The sequence below is a fragment of the Zootermopsis nevadensis genome, unplaced genomic scaffold (assembly GCF_977971745.1).
Source record: "Zootermopsis nevadensis isolate Lab colony 2312 unplaced genomic scaffold, Znev_1.0 Znev_ptg000010l, whole genome shotgun sequence".
Lineage (NCBI taxonomy): Eukaryota > Metazoa > Arthropoda > Insecta > Blattodea > Termopsidae > Zootermopsis > Zootermopsis nevadensis.
The window spans coordinates 3,444,015-3,458,675 of NW_028259142.1; the positions used below are offsets into that span (position 1 = coordinate 3,444,015).

General features: G+C 42.6%; 1 protein-coding gene across 10 annotated transcripts in view; it reads right to left on the reverse strand.

Moving 5' to 3' along the window:
• The window catches only part of DIP2 (disco-interacting protein 2), a 122,837-nt gene that overhangs the window by 63,276 nt on the left and 44,900 nt on the right, over positions 1–14,661 (reverse strand). The window lies entirely within an intron of this gene.

Sequence of the window (14,661 nt, forward strand, 5' to 3'; positions counted from 1 at the left end):
GACGCCATAAGGCACTTTTAAATTACGTCATGACATTAGTTGTGCTAATATACGTATAAATGGCTGCAGTCTGTTAAAACTCAGACCACTGTTTACGACTGCCAGACCCCTGACATAACAAAGCCGCAATTTAAGAACAAATCATATTTGGACAGAATGTGATGTCTTTTTTAGCATAGAACAACACTGAAAAAAAAAATACTCCTTCAATTAGAAAGTATCAATTAACTGACCAGTAATTAGTATCCCCACTCATCTTCAAAACACACGTAGTAAATGCAGTGAGAGTAATCCAAAAGGGATTAAAAACATTTCAATGGACCGGAGACCTACCTCAAATACTGATGGATGCAAAGCTAGTTTACAACACTTATTTATTTATTTATATTTATTATTATTTAGTGTTCTGTCTGACGACAGGTCCATATGAACAGGATCCTTCCATCCTTCTCTCGGACTGGGACCTGTTCATATACGTTCTTGGCAGATGATCCAGAAGTGGTTTGCCATTGCCTTCTTCTGTGTGTGAATGGAGTAATTGAAACCGGGGAAGCCCCCGGAGGAAAACTCCGTGTTGCCTAGACCACGGCCTTGCCCAACACAAGTTATAAATTCGGGCACCGCCGGGAATCGAACCCGAGACCCCAGGACTACAAGGCCAGCGTTCTAACCGCTAGACCACCGTGGCTATATACAACACTTATCGCCTACAATAAGACTCGAAGTTCATTACAGTGTTCACGAAAGCTTTCCACTCGGGCTTATCTTAGGTCAGTTCAATACAATCAACACTCTCAAACCGTATCTACCTACGAACCATTTTAATACCATCCTTCCATCTACTCTTACGTCTTCCAAATGGTCACTTCCCTTGAAGAATTCCGAATTAAATTTCTTGATTTGATATTACTGAGAGAACAGATGGAATACGTTCATTGGCCCTTATAAGTCGGTTCGACGTCCCGAGATTATGTCATGGCACATATTATGATAATTACCGTGTACAATTTGAAAAAAAAAACCCTGTAAGATTTGTAATTTATAATCTCGGCTGCCATTCTTCAAACTGAAGCTTTTGAAAGAAAGTTACACGTATGCCCGCCTTTCCTTTAAGGCATCGTCTTGAATGACGTATTCTTACTGCCAAATATCGCCATCAACTGAATGATTTACAAGTCTCTGGAGATAAAAACTGTCAAAGCAACTCGCAACAAGCAACGAGCCATTCCATAAAATTTATTAAAAGTAAACACACAGACGTAAATGCACAGTAAATCACAAGTAATTAATAAAGACGTAATGGTAATGTATCACATTAACTACAGACCTCGCTATTACGGCACGAACCGCTTGTGTGTGTGTAATGTCGTGGTGTGACGAGCTAACAACCACCAATTCAGACCAAGAATAAATGAATGAGCGTTGGTACAAAGACGTTTCAGGCAACACAGGCTAAAATAAAATGCTATTAGAGTTAGTAATGCAGACTGTAATGACTGAACAAATAAAACTGGCATGATGGATGGCATCAGAAATGAAATTTCATACCACAAACATGACCAATAAATCATTCGAACATACGACGACGTTCACATATTTGCGTACGACACAGAGTAAAAATACATCCGCACCGGAGTTAATACCAAAGGCCTATTGGGCCCAATAAATTTGTGGATCTCAGATCAAAAACCTATACATCTCCTTAGAAATGAGAGTCGTGATGAAATCAAAATAAATTCTGACCATACTTCGTTTTACTCACCTCAAAAAATTCAATTCGTCCACCGGCACTTTTCAAAATAACTAAAAGGTGGGATGAGAATGCATACACAATCTAAGTACGAATGGTTAGTGAGTACTTGAGATGATAATATTAAAACGGTCATTAAATAAACAATATCTGAGGGCGTGTGACTTAGAAACTTTCGGGTTCCATACAAGACCGGTAATTTCTTAGCATATTATCAGCACCTTAAAAAGTTGTCAGTGGAACCACGGTTCCGGAGAATTAGACGTAAATACGTCTATACGGAAAGGAAGTTTATATATTGGCTTTATTCTAAATATTTCCTTTATACATGCTTTACAATTGAGTAAAGTTTGATTAAGACTTTGCTTATTTAACTTGAATTAGATACGCTTAAGATGGGTCTGTGGTAGCTGAATGTAATGTAAAGTAATGAAATGTAATGTTTTATAGGTAACAACAATTCCGAGTAAACACGAGGGAACACTTGTTACACTTTTTCGTTCTCATTTTTCGCCGGATTACCCTTCCTTATAGACGTATTTACGTCAAAAACAACAGCAGTAAATGTATTTTGAAAGATCAATGGAGCAGGTTATGAAGCTCTTTTAACTGTCTGATTATAACTAGAGCGTGTGGCTATAACAAACGTCAATTCAAAAACCATCAGATTTAAGAACCGTAATACAGCTAACAGTAATTCAACTGTGACAGCTGGCGTTCCACTGGTATAACACATAATGAAAAGATGTATATACACTCCAATCTTCATCACAGCGAGAACCTCACATACTTTTTCTTTCAACATCTTCCAAGTGTTGAAAACGAGATGGCGATATCTCATTTGGGGAAAGGGGGGGGGGGGGAGCCGGCTTCATCTCGAGAGTATGACAATCGCTAGACTAGTAAATAAATTAGTCTTCTATGTAACTAAAACGTTCATTACCGTGTTCACAAAAGAACTCTAGAAGACAAATCCGGTACGCAGCTTTTACGATCAATTCTTATCACGAGTCGTAACAAAAAGGGGTCTCTGATAAGAGCTGATAACCAGCACAAACCAAAAACCTTACAAAGAACAAACGGCCATCTTGAAGGCGTATCTTTGCGATTCGCCAGTGTTTTTGTTTGGGCTCAGTTTGAGAACAAAGATACACACGAGACACGCTCGTGTAAGCCAGAGTCTTGTAATAACAGCATGTTCCATCCCTTAAAGGAAACAAAACAAAAAAAACTACGCCCCTCCCTAATGTCATCTCAACCCCTTCACAGATGAGGACAAACAGAAGCTTTCAAGTTGTGCAACAGAGTCGCCAACCTAACAAGTTTTGGTATTCAGTGGAAGCCAGTACTTCCGCGGCCTTACAGCGTGCAATTTGGTATTATTATTATTTATTACACTTCAGGAGGGTAAATCGAGTTTCTGGGAAGCAAGCCCGTCATCCCAGGTACCATGTCTCATCTAGGCTTATACTGTATCAACAAGGCAGTCGTTGCCATGAGCAACCAATCTGTCGCATTCAGTGAAGTTTACTGCATGAATAAGCATATCATTTATGTTGTAGGCTGTCCTTCTGTACGCTCCAGTACGCAGTTAGTGTTCTAACAGATCGGGTCTAACCAGCCTGAAAATTCCTAGTAACAGTTTCAGTGTTATTGCTACAGGAACGTAAAGCCACACGCCCTACACAATGACAGTCTCCTTTCCGACCCCCAGCTTGTGTACATGTGGTGGCACAAAGGAGTGTAACCCGACTCAACTAAGCATCACATCCGGTGTGTCAGATCTGCCCAAATTTTCACTCTTTCAACAGTTCGCTCCATCTGGGCTCATAATATTCTTTTATATACAAGTGCATACCCGCCACGGTGGTCTAGCGGTTAGAACGCTGGCCTTGTAATCCTGGGGTCTCGGGTTCGATTCCCGGCGGTGCCCGAATTTATAACTTGTGTTGGGCAAGGCCGTGGTCTAGGCAACACGGAGTTTTCCTCCGGGGGCTTCCCCGGTTTCAATTACTCCATTCACACACAGAAGAAGGCAATGGCAAACCACTTCTGGATCACCTGCCAAGAACGTATATGAACAGGTCCCAGTCCGAGAAAAGGATGGAAGGATCCTGTTCATATGGACCTGTCGTCAGACAGAACACTAAATAATAATAAGATGAGGTGGTCTAGCGGTTAGAACGCTGGCCTTGTAATCCTGGGGTCTCGGGTTCGATTCCCGGCGGTGCCCGAATTTATAACTTGTGTTGGGCAAGGCCGTGGTCTAGGCAACACGGAGTTTTCCTCCGTGGCATCCCAACAATTACTCCATTCACACACAGAAGAAGGCAATGGCAAACCACTTCTGGATCATCTGCCAAGAACGTATATGAACAGGTCCCAGTCCGAGAAAAGGATGGAAGGATCCTGTTCAAATGGACCTGTCGTCAGACAGAACACTAAATAATAATAAGATGAGGTGGTCTAGCGGTTAGAACGCTGGCCTTGTAATCCTGGGGTCTCGGGTTCGATTCCCGGCGGTGCCCGAATTTATAACTTGTGTTGGGCAAGGCCGTGGTCTAGGCAACACGGAGTTTTCCTCCGTGGCATCCCAACAATTACTCCATTCACACACAGAAGAAGGCAATGGCAAACCACTTCTGGATCATCTGCCAAGAACGTATATGAACAGGTCCCAGTCCGAGAAAAGGATGGAAGGATCCTGTTCATATGGACCTGTCGTCAGACAGAACATTAAATAAATAAAAATACAAGTGCATACACTCGATCTATGCATTCTATTGTGGACATACTGCAAGTAACAAAACTGGGTCACAGTCGACACAGATGAAACACGTTTGATACTACACAGATTAACGATGTTCCGACTAGAAACAGTCCGACAGCCGCTGCATTAGACATTCCAACCACGAACTGTGGCTGTTACCTTGGAGACCAGTCCCTTTCGATTTCGACAATAAATGGATACACGCGCGTTCGCACACACACAGAATATAGGGGGCCACGACCCTATAACCCCCCTCCCCCCAACTGTTATACTAGAATCCAAACGTGACGGCAGGTAAATGACGATTTGTCGCGCCGAGAGAGATTCAGCTACAATTTGCATTGTTACAAGATATCTGTTTGAACTTGTCCATTCTAACGCGAGACAGTACAATGCAATTAGAATTTTTTTTTACGATTTGGCAACGACGTGGACAGACCCGCCAACAGAAATACCTTTTACGCACGACAGAAATTGCTAAGTCATTCACTTAACGAACACCAAACAATGAAATATTTTTAATCGAATTCCACAGACCGTACATGCAGAGTCTGGTAATTGGGGTCATTGTTGTTCCATTCTTAAAAATATTTTATTTATTTGTAGTGTTCTGTCTGACGACAGGTCCATATGAACAGGATCCTTCCATCCTTTTCTCGGACTGGGACCTGTTCATATACGTTCTTGGCAGATGATCCAGAAGTGGTTTGCCATTGCCTTCTTCTGTGTGTGAATGGAGTAATTGTTGGGTTGCCACGGAGGAAAACTCCGTGTTGCCTAGACCACGGCCTTGCCCAACACAAGTTATAAATCTCTGAGCACCACCGGGAATCGAACCCGAGACCCCAGAATTACAAGGCCAGCGTTCTAACCGCTAGACCACCTCATCTTATTATTATTTAGTGTTCTGTCTGACGACAGGTCCATATAAACAGGATCCTTCCATCCTTTTCTCGGACTGGGACCTGTTCATATACGTTCTTGGCAGATGATCCAGAAGTGGTTTGCCATTGCCTTCTTCTGTGTGTGAATGGAGTAATTGTTGGGTTGCCACGGAGGAAAACTCCGTGTTGCCTAGACCACGGCCTTGCCCAACACAAGTTATAAATCTCTGAGCACCACCGGGAATCGAACCCGAGACCCCAGGATTAAAAGGCCAGCGTTCTAACCGCTAGACCACCTCATCTTATTATTATTTAGTGTTCTGTCTGACGACAGGTCCATATGAACAGGATCCTTCCATCCTTTTCTCGGACTGGGACCTGTTCATATACGTTCTTGGCAGATGATCCAGAAGTGGTTTGCCATTGCCTTCTTCTGTGTGTGAATGGAGTAATTGTTGGGATGCCACGGAGGAAAACTCCGTGTTGCCTAGACCACGGCCTTGCCCAACACAAGTTATAAATCTCTGAGCACCACCGGGAATCGAACCCGAGACCCCAGAATTACAAGGCCAGCGTTCTAACCGCTAGACCACCGTGGCTCTCTTAAAAAGATACGAGGAGTAATCAGTAAAACCAAATAACCACCTGAAACAGCCGATGTATATAAGTTGTGTAAGGCAGAAGAGAAAACTGATGGCACGCTGAACAGTTTAACTGTAACCACGTGATAGTACCTGATACTGCAATACTGTTTAAATCGTATAATATTCGAGATCGTATGCCCCGACGTGGTGTTACACCCTGCTCTCGTCGTCTATACATTTATTTTTCTTTGAGGTCTCCCTCACTCCACCTTGCCACCCTCACATGTCAAGCTACGGAAGACGCGATGGGAAATCTTAACGCGTAGAAACGCATGTCAAACCGCATTTCTGATGTCAAGGAGAGGAACTGTCCCATCTCCCTTAGCTTCAGCAGTAGAAAGATACAAGAGGAGAAGATCGGAGGGTGCCCAACATGAAAAAAAAAAACATTATAACATCAGAGCAGAAGAAAACTCACATCTTTGAAAAGAAGGTTCTTTCTTAGAACTTCATACAATCAGATTTCAGTAACTTCTTTCTAACTGGATGTCACCAGATCTTCCATGGACATGTGATAGTCACACAGCTGACAAAGACGTTATCTGACTTAACAAGAACCCAAATTTCACAAACTTTCCCCACTCAAGATCTCCAAATAAATCTCGCTAATAACCCATTTTTAATTCAGTCCGCGATTCGTGCCCTATTTATCCAATTTTAATATTATCCTCTCACAATAAAAACTATGCGCACTTTACTGCTTATACGTTGATTTAACCTAACGATGTTACGTGAACGCAGACGCTACAAATCAAAAATTTCTCTATAAGTAAATTTCTCACTCCACTCAATTCCAAGTCTCTTTCTCAGTACCTCGTTCTAAAACACGAATAATGATCCCCAGAGTGCGATGCAACAGATTTCAGTAAAGGGGCGGGCGATTCTAACGATCACGTTGAGACGACGCCTATAAACCATAAGGTAGGCCGCACACCGTCATGCGTCAAGACATGTAACAGTCAAGACACGATGTCTGCGACATGACGCAAAGAAAGGAGCACAGTTGAAACGAATGAGATTATGAAAACCGCCGCACACCGGTCTGAGTCATGATGCTGACGTCAGCTTCATGCTGCAGACACGTGTTCCTTTTCTGTGCGTCAAGACTGAGACATCAGTACTCTAGTAACAGCACCAGTGTACGTTATCGACATGAGTGACGAGCAAACAAATAATTAAGATAGTGCAGAAGGTTGAGAAATTCCCGGTAATATACGATTATTCGTCCCCGGGCCACTCAAACAAGGAGGAGGTTGATAAAGCTTGGCATGCAGTTTCAAAAGAAGTAAACGTAGATGGTAAGTGCACTGATTAATTTTATTTTAATGAGCTAATGACTGAATTAACTATTATACACATTGAGCTTAAGCTCGTTTCGTACGAGTCTGCTCTCACTCACACATAAAACTGGACGACGTCATGTCATCAACTAGAGAAGATATGATAAGACGCAGACACGTGCTACTCGAGTCTGAATAACGAATGAAGCAAGACTGCGTCTTTTGTCTCATGTCTTGATGGTTGTCTTGACGCAGTTGGTGTGCGGCCGCCCTAACGTTTAACGAGATACTATCGCAAACTCGGTCTTAAGGACACTTGCCAAATTTGTTTTTTTTTTAAAAAAAAAAAAAATGCACGCATAACGCATCGACTAATAAATATTTTTCCCATCCCAATTACGAATACAAAACAGCTCTGAGACGTCGGTCAATTTATGCCAGACTACACGGTGCAACATAAAAGAAGAGCTTTCTTCGATTTCACTCTAATTCTGGAAATGCAGATTATTTTGAGGCTTCAAAGTTATTGAATATTATATTCTTGTAATCGTCCCGTAATTTTTAATAACAGGATCATCTGAATTCGGCAATACGTTGTGGGCTGTTATATAAATGGGTTCACCGAAACATACCGATACCAGATTTCTTTTGCTGTGAACTCAAGATGACTGTCCTCTGGGATGCTGCACCGTGTCGTCTGCTCATGGCCAACGTTTCATAGGTGCTTACTACCTCCTGCGATTAAGTGCGCATGAATAAAATATGAGTAATGATAGCACGTTTGGATGTTCAAATCAAGGGGGTAAGGTTTGAGATAAAATATTAGAACAAAGTTTTGAGTTGGAAGGGAAGATCTAGGCGTAGGTGGGATAACATTAACATGGATCTCACGGAAACGGGGTAAGAGGGGTGGGGGGGGGGGGTGGAATGGGTTCATCTGGTTCAAGACGGGGACCTGTGACATTCGCGTTTCACAAAATGTAGGAAATTTCTCGACCAGCTAAAACTTCTCAACGAAGACTGTAGCATCTAACCGAAAACAATTCTGCGCATAACAAACAGACGGCATATTACTGGGTGATATGAATTACGAATAACAATTACTACGCGACAGGCAACACTCCTGTCCGTCTATTTAACCAATCAATTACTACAGTACAGTGGCAACTAAGTGCGTTTCCTCGTTTGCAAACCCCCCCCCCCCCCACAACGGGGCCTCTACTTCATTATGCAGTTGCAGAACTCCAAGCCAGTGCTGCCACTTTGTCACAGTAACTCGTTCTTTTAAATTTTAATGACACTAGTGTATTCTCCTTATTACAGAATTTTGTTTGGATTTCATCCATTGTCTACCATAAAAAATGAAACATTCTACAAGTCACTACAATTCGAAGATTAACCTACTGAATAATAATGACCTACTGAAAGGCGCCTGCAGAAAGGGCATCGACTTTGTTTTTTAACTGAGGACCGAAACAACCTGTCAGTCAGTCTTTATAAAACGCGCTCATTTCTATTCTTTAATTTCAAATGGAAATAATTCAAATAAAATGTAACAATAATATCAAACCCTAACAAAATGCCAGGCTTCCCATCCATCAAAACTTTCACAGCTGACAATTACGGTTACCCGTTGTTTCTGTGATATGTCAGCAGTCAAAACAAATTAAGCTTCCCCCCGGCCCCACCCATCAGTCCCTAGAAGGTGCATACACACATTAAATAAACGAAATAAATACATTTTAATAAACTAAACCATTTCATACGTCAGCATTGGTACTTAGTAAATTGGCGAATCCGGTGCATGTGCAAAGTGTAGACCACCCTAGGCTGCCCTCGTAAACACAACACAAGGAGAATGATAACAAGGATAACATTACGTATTACAAGGCGTATATTTTTGGGACGCTGTGCAAAAATGTTCTTGGCCCGGACAGAAACGATGTGACGGGAATCGAACCCCAATCGTTAACACCAACGGCCGTAGTGAGACGTATTTGTGGATACAGGCAGAACAAGAGAGGGCTGTCATCATCTTCTGAGTGGCGTCGAATCACAATGGACATCCACACGGTGCTTCGTGACGTCATCGTCATGATGGAGGTGAAATGGGATATGACTGAGAACTGGTTGACACAAACTAGACAGAGGGCAGACTTTTTATTTATAGAGACATCGTAGAGTAGCCGTACAAATGAGGAACCATGATTATTCAGTTTAAAATGGAACAAAAAAAGGCTTCTTCATGCAACAGCTGACGGCTAAAAGCGGTTCTTCGGCAGTCACCATGACGAAAAACAAAAAAACTGAGGAATTTGATAAAGATTTGAGAGGATGAGACTGGATTGAAAAGGAAAACATCACATTTCGTTATTAAACAGACTGAATTTTTCAGTACTCGTGTGCATATAAGTGGGCTTTAAGAGTAAATTTATTGTTAAAACTGGGAAGATATCTTGCAGTCGAGGAGAAAAGACTACATCAAATAGTTTTTTAAGAGTTATATTCTCAGTCGAGAATTGGGGCAAGGCAGAAATTTCGGGTTATCACACGACGAGTACGGATATGTCTGTCTTCTGGGACGGTGTGCCGTGCAGACTCCTAGAAACTGAATGGCGTTGAAGAGGTGCTTACTGCATCCACCATCAGGGTACAAAGGCATCAGTCTTTCTACAGTGCGATGGAGGCTGTAACCATCTTTGTGAAATGTCAGTTTCTACCACACAACAAGGAGAAACATTCCAGAAGACAGGCATACTCCGAGGTAAGGTTATTTTCACTTTCTTAACCAAACAAATGAGATTCACACGCCATCCGAAGTGAACGGACGATTACACTGTACATTCTGGTGCATATGTAAGCAAATCAAAGTGGATTCTACGAGATTAAAATCTGCATAAAGGGTCACACGAGAAAAAAGTTGCAGCTATGAATTCATTTGAGCTCCCAGAGGGAAGTTGTCGCGTTACACGACAGTCCTGCAGCAGAGCAACTTCAACCCAGCCAGCTCGATATATCCCCATTATAATCATCGTTTGAAATAAAGTAACAATCCCATCTGAACGGATAATCCAGATAAATTCGTGTCAGCGAAAACGAGGACAATGCGGGCTGAATGGTGTTTAATTAAATTGCAAGTCGCCCTTTCATCATGATGTCTCCGGGAAATGAGAGTCGAGTACAAACAGGGCGAATGAAAAATGAAACGCTTTCACGACCTACCGAGATCTCGAGTTAGCAGCAGTGCACTGGGCAAACGAGCTAATGCTCTAGTGGCTGGGAAATTAATTCCCGCCCAAGGCACCTTCAGTTTCCGGAACACAAGAGACAAAGAAATGAACGAACACTATTTGTAATCGCAACCCGTCATGTGTCGAAACGTCGTGTGATGTCAGAGGGTACAGTCCACGGACACAAGCAAGAGTGTGTATTTAAAATACTAGGAATTCCGTAAACGACTGTTTCTGTGGCCCACTGATCGTCACTCCTGCTTCATGCTCGGGGAGGTCCAAGGTTCAAATATCAGCCGGCATATCAGCTGTTCTGACCGAAGTTTATCGCGGTCTTCCTCAGTCCCTTCAGGCAAGTATCGGGGATAATAAATGACGCCAAGGCCGCGTTCTTCTATATCCTTTGCAATTCACTGCTCAAAATTCAACGATGTACACGAACAGGCTACAATGAATTCCCAGGAGACAAAGTGAGCAGCCATGCACAAAGCACAATCATCAGGTGACTTAAATAGTGGAAGGATGATAAAAGGCGAAGAGGAAAAATACAGTCTGAACAGAATATTCGGTGAAAATTAGTCTGTCTCTTTTTAGTATCATTTCTGTCCTACACGCGCCCACAGCAAAGTCTTTTTCTTCGTAAAAAAATAAACAAATACACATACGTGATTAGGGTACATGAAATAACACAAAATATAATACAATACGACACTTTCTAAGTGCGTCAGTCCGTCCATAAAACTTTAAGTCTAACCACAGAAGAGATTCAAATTAAAAACCAATACTTCAGATTAAGTTACAAGGTGCCCGAATTTATAACTTGTGTTGGGCAAGGCCGTGGTCTAGGCAACACGGAGTTTTCCTCCGTGGCATCCCAACAATTACTCCATTCACACACAGAAGAAGGCAATGGCAAACCGCTTCTGGATCATCTGCCAAGAACGTATATGAACAGGTCCCAGTCCGAGAAAAGGATGGAAGGATCCTGTTCATATGGACCTGTCGTCAGACAGAACACTAAATAATAATAAGATGAGGTGGTCTAGCGGTTAGAACGCTGGCCTTGTAATCCTGGGGTCTCGGGTTCGATTCCCGGCGGCGCCCGAATTTATAACTTGTGTTGGGCAAGGCCGTGGTCTAGGCAACACGGAGTTTTCCTCCGTGGCATCCCAACAATTACTCCATTCACACACAGAAGAAGGCAATGGCAAACCAGGTCCCAGTCCGAGAAAAGGATGGAAGGATCCTGTTCATATGGACCTGTCGTCAGACAGAACACTAAATAATAATAAGATGAGGTGGTATAGCGGTTAGAACGCTGGCCTTGTAATGCTGGGGTCTCGGGTTCGATTCCCGGCGGCGCCCGAATTTATAACTTGTGTTGGGCAAGGCCGTGGTCTAGGCAACACGGAGTTTTCCTCCGTGGCATCCCAACAATTACTCCATTCACACACAGAAGAAGGCAATGGCAAACCACTTCTGGATCATCTGCCAAGAACGTATATGAACAGGTCCCAGTCCGAGAAAAGGATGGAAGGATCGTGTTCATATGGACCTGTCGTCAGACAGAACACTAAATAAATAGTAAGTTAAACAAACGGACAGCGGACTGGTCTAACCTAGATCACGATAAGGAGCAAGTGGTTGGAAAGTTTCATAAAAATCTGAAAGACACAGCTTCTCAAGATGGACTCAACGCCAAAGGCTTTATTTGATCTGCAACAGGTTTACCTCGGGAGTACAATATCTCAGGCTTAACCGTCGAAAATCATGTTATTAATTAAAATGTATTACGAACACAGAAAGTTTCCTTTGTGCATCCAACCATAAAAGATAAAAGAAAAAACATTATTTGTTTACCTTTGGGAATACCTCAAATTAAATAATTAGATCTGATGTCAAATTAATGACTCAACAAATTTAAAACATGAAGGAATATGACCATACACACAAGACGCAATTAGCTGGTCGTAACCTTGTGCATCCTTACAGTTATCTCACGCGACCTTTCGCTTAAACCGAGATGGCCGACAACCACGCCTGACCTCCTCGAGAACAAAACAATCTTCATCACGAACATGACCACATCTCCAAGAGGAAAAACCAAGAACCAACGGTCTATAACCTCTAATTCAGAACCACTATAATAAACCAGTCTCGCACAGGCACACAACAATGAAGACTCGAGTCAAAGGACTGTATAGTCCAATGGTATTTGTGTGGACACGTTGCTCAGTGACAGCCTTCCTTTCATCAATAGAATTTCCTCTCATTATCAATGTCATTGACACTGCCGTTCAAAAGGGGAAATATATAACTTCCATTTCTATGAATTAAAATATACTTCGATATTATTCGCTCCCGTTTCTTAGAAGGAAATTAAAAAAACATATACGCCTACATATTTATGAGACTGGCTCACTGACGATGATGATAGAGGTGGTGATGATGATGATAAATCTTTTAATTCCAATTTGCAGTTAACGTGAAACTGAATCTTCTGACAATATCATTACACACTTCAGACTGAATAACTGCACTAAATTCCCCTTAAAATAACTTAAGGGACATTCCAAATTCGTACATTAGCACACAGGCCGATTCAACATTTCTCGACCGCTAAATTGTACTTTCGATCTTCATTACAGACCCAAAATACAATTTAGCAGTCGAAATCGATACAAAGAAAATCAGAAACCTATAAAAAAAATGCATGACAGATGTTACCAATACGAAGTTTTGTACGATCTGAGGTTTCCACGGCGGTGAGTACGAAGATGGCTGTCTTCCGGGTTGTAGCGCAGTGTAACCTAGTAGAAGTTTACCGACGTTTCAGATGTCCTTGCTGCTTCCGCCATCAGATCGACGAGACAGCAACCTTAATGAGATGAAGTGGCTAACAAATGACATCTCGAAAACGCGCTACGGTATGCAACTATACAACACTCTGAGCCTGTTCAACTTTCCGAGACACGTAACTGAACCATCCAGAAGCCATAATATTCCACAAATTCACGAGCAATATAATCATCCCGCACAACTTCTCAGCCGACGACACAGGCTTCAGTTGTAACCTCTCTGCCCTGCAGATTTGTAACAGGTAGTCAGTCTGCTCAACCAACACAGGCCCATCTACGTCTTTCAACAAATCATCTAAATTGGTATTATTATAAACAGAAAAGAGCGCGATAGAATGTCTTTGAGATCCCCGACCACAGTTCCCGCGACAAAGCAATCTCTCCTGGGCTGCCAAACCGAGTTTGCTATTTGCATTTTCAACGATTACTCTCTACGCGGCCGGGGGTGGGGAACAATGGGTGAATAATTTATTGCTACTTTATATAATGACTTCCCGGCTTGCATTCACCCGATCAATAGCAAACAGTTTTTTTTAACAGGCTACAAATTCTTCGATAATTTCTACCTTACGAACATCCCGACGTCAATGACTAAAACGTCACGTAGAGGGAGCTGGCCGCCTGCCTCGTAAAATAAAGTTTGTCCCACTATACGCCATGTAGGCGCTTCGGGTGAGAGGAGGTATAGCTCCTCTCTTCCTTGACCTCGGCACTAGATGAGGGTGAGTGGTCATCATCACGCCCCGGCCGGCTTTACCCCCGGGAAAGGACCCCGGTACCCATTGTAGAGGAGGCTGGGTGGGCCCCAGAGCCGGTCTGGACGCAGAGGCTAGAGGAAAAATCCTCTGCCCCCGTCGGGGATCGAACCCCGGCCGTCCTGCCCGTAGCTAGTCACTACACTGACTGAGATATCCCAGCCGCCTGCCTCGTATACCCCTAAACTGGGGACCGAATGCGGACAAAGGAACTTCCGTATTTATCTCAACTGCTTCGGGGCAAATTCTGCAACAGTACCTTAAAACAGGCTACGACGCTTTCTGACACAGTTCCAAATTATTCGCACAGTCAACTGTTTGGTGACATATAACACACAACTGAAAAACACTTGTTAAATACCAAGAGAATCAATCAATCGACTTGCAAAATGTATATAATGAGTGGACTGTCTACTTACTTAAATTATAATATACTTTACGTAGCGCTCAGTAGCTCAAATACGATAGTATAATTAGTGAAAAGGATATG